Below are 3,358 nucleotides of genomic sequence, written 5' to 3'. Positions count from 1 at the left end.
AAATTCACATCCATGGAGATATCATGCACAAGATCAAATGCTCAAGCCAGACAAAATATCAGCATGGAGAAGGGAGGACATGAAATCTCACTTATATACTAAAGGAACTTCTGAAGGTATAACCATCCCTGACCTCAAACTCTATTACAGAGCTGCAGTATTGAAAACAACTTGGTATTGGCATAAGAACAGAGAAGTCGACCTATGGAATCAAATAGAACACCAGGATAGTAACCCACAAACCTATGAATACCTGATTTTCAACAAAGGAGCTAAAGGTATACAATGGAAGAAGGATAGCATCTTTAACAAATGGTCAACCTGTAGAAGAATGAAAGTAGAGCCACATCTATCACCATGCACAAAACACAAGTCCAAATGGATTAAAGACCTCAACATTAATCTGACCACTTTGAACCTGATAGAAGAGAAAGTGGGAAGTAGTCTGCAAGACATAGGCACAGGAGACCACTTCCTAGGTAGAACTCCAGTAGCACAGACAATAAGAGAATCAATGAATAAATGGGACCTCCTGAAACTGAGAAGCTTCAGTAAAGCAAAGGACACTGTCAGTAAGACAAAAAGGCAACCTTCCGACTGGGAGAAGATCTTCACCAACCCCTCATCAGACAAAGGTCTGATCTCCAAAATATACAAAGAACTCAAGAAACTAGACACTAAAACTCTAATTAACCCAATTAAAAAATGGGGTACTGAACTGAACAGAGAATTCTCAACAGAAGAAGTTCGAATGGCCAAAAGGCACTTAAGGTCATGCTCAACCTCCTTAGCGATCAGGGAAATGCAAATCAAAACAACTTTGAGATATCATCTTACACCTGTCAGAACAGCCAAACTCAAAAACACCAATGATAGCCTATGTTGGAGAGGATGTGGAGTGAGGGGAACACTCATCCATTGTTTGTGGGAATGCAAACTTGTGCAGCCACTGTGGAAATCAGTGTGGCGGTTTCTCAGGAAACTGGGAGTCAACCTCCCTCAGGATCCAGCAATTCCACTCTTGGAAATATACCCAAGAGGTGCCCTATCATACCACAAAAGCATTTATTCAACTATGTTCATGGCAGCACTATTTGTAATAACCAGAACATGGAAACAACCTAGGTGCCCCTCAAGAGAATAATGGTTAAAAAAGGTGTGGAACATATACACATTAGAGTTTTACTCAGCCGTAAAAAAACAATGACATCTTGAATTTTGCATGAAAATGGATGGAAATAGAAAACGCTTTACTGAGTGAGGTAACCAAGACCCAAAAAGAGGAATATGGTATGTACTCACTCATAAGTGGATTCTAGCCATAATTAAAAGTCTTTGAGTCTATAATTTGTGATCCTAGAGAAGCTAAATAAGAAGGTGAACCTGAAGAAAATCATATAGTTATCCTCCTGGATATTGGAAGTAGACAAGATTGCCAGGCAACCTTGGGTGCCTGGCGGGGGAGGGGGTGTGGAAGGAAGGGGAGATGGTTAGAGAGAAGGGAGTAGGGGAGGATCTGGGAAAGCTTGGGCGAATGGGATGGGGGGGCGGGAGGAAGGATGGATATGGGAGCAGGGAAGTATATATCTCAAATAAGGGAGCCATTTTAAGGTTTGCAAGAGACTTGATTCTAGAGGGGTTACCAGGTCCAAGGAGAGATCCCCAGATTGTTCTCTGGACAGCAGAGGAGAGGGGACCTAAATTGGCCTTGGCCCATAACCATACTGATGAATATTTTGCATATAACCATAGAACCTTCATCTGGCGATGGATGGAAATAGAGACAGAGACCCACATTGGAGCACTGGACTGAGCCCCCAAGGTCCAAATGAGAAGCAGAAGGAGGGAGAACATGAACAAGGAAGTCAGGACCCGCGTTCACCCACTGATATAAGGGGACTGATCTAATGAGAGCTCACCAAGGCCTGCTGGACTGGGACTGAACGAACATGTGATCAAACCGGATTCTCTGAATGTGGCTGACACGGGGACTGTCTGAGAAGCCATTGATAATGGCACTGGGACTTGTTTCCTCTGCATGTACTGGCTTTTTGGGATCCTAGTCTGTTTGGATGCTCAGCTTCCTAGACCTGGAGGGAGGGGGGCAGAACTTGAACTTCCCACAGGGCAGGAAACCCTGACTGCTCTTAGGACTGGAGAGGGAGGAGGAGAGGGAGTAGGGGGAGTGGGAGAATATTGGGAGGAGGGGCGGAAGTGGAAATTTTTATAAATTAATAAAAAAGAATATGGGAATGCTTTTTGAAGCATCACCTACTAAAACACAGTCCTAAAAGAAAGCTTCTGGGAATGACAAATACTTTGAGCAAACTGGCAAGATAGAAAGTCAACTTAGAGTTCCCCTTGGCAGCACATACACCAAAGTTGGCATGATACAGAGAAGATTAGCATGGCCCCAGTGCAAAACCTACTCACAAAAATCAGTAACCTTTATACACACATACATACATGTACAGAGAGAGCCCATTCTATAGAGATCATGAATGTATAGAGATCATGTGTAGAGCACTTTGATTCATAAAATCTTCAAAAGATCTGTAAGAGTAAGACCTCCAGAAAGATAACTTCCTGAACGAAAGATTACATAAGACTCTAGAAGAGCCATTCTCAACATTTAGGTTGAGACTCCTGCAGGGAACAGAACAACCATTTTACAGGTGTCACATATCTGATACTTATATTATGATTCAAAACAGTAGCCAATTAAAGTTATGAATTAGCAACAAAAATAATGTTATGACTGGGGCATGGGTTACACTACTTGAGGAACTGTATTAAAGGGTTGCAGCATTAGAGAGATTGAGAGTCAGTGCTCAAGACACCAGAAAGATCTCCTTTGTTCATGGAGTGATAAAACTAACATTGTGAAAATGACCGTCTTTGATGACTAACTTTGGTTGTCAGGTTGACTACATCTGGAATCTATGAAGACCTAAGCTGTTGCACATTCCTGAGAAGGGTTTTCTTCTTTCTTTTCTCTCATTATTATTTAATGTTTTGAGACAGACTGAGTCTCATTTTGTACCACGTTGTACCTTTGTCTACCCTGGAACTCACTATGTAGAAAAAACAGCCCTTGAACTGCCTGCTTTTGCCTCTCAAGCACTGAGCTTAAAGTACCACCCTGCCCTACTGAGGAAATCTTTTCTTTCTTTCTTTTTTTCTTTTTTTCTTTCTTTCTTTCTTCCTTTCTTTCTTTCTTTTCTTTATTTTGTTTTGCTTTCTATTTTTATTTTATTTTTAGAGTTATAATTTCTCATTTTACATATCAGTCCCAGTTCTCTGTCCCTCTCTTCCTCCCACTCCCCTCACCTTCTGCCACCCCATCACATGTGCCCCA

The 3,358-nt window shown here is 41.8% G+C and overlaps 1 non-coding gene across 1 annotated transcript; it reads left to right on the top strand.

Moving 5' to 3' along the window:
* The first annotated feature begins 2,354 nt into the window (after positions 1–2,354).
* LOC125413905 (U6 spliceosomal RNA) lies at positions 2,355–2,460 on the top strand. The gene has a single exon (XR_015004314.1). It is a non-coding gene; the product is annotated as a U6 spliceosomal RNA (small nuclear RNA).
* The last annotated feature ends 898 nt before the right edge of the window (positions 2,461–3,358 follow it).

Source organism: Myodes glareolus, chromosome 10 (assembly GCF_982192425.1).
Source record: "Myodes glareolus chromosome 10, mMyoGla1.1, whole genome shotgun sequence".
In the NCBI taxonomy this organism is placed as follows: domain Eukaryota; kingdom Metazoa; phylum Chordata; class Mammalia; order Rodentia; family Cricetidae; genus Myodes; species Myodes glareolus.
This window is presented reverse-complemented; position numbering and strand designations above follow the sequence as displayed.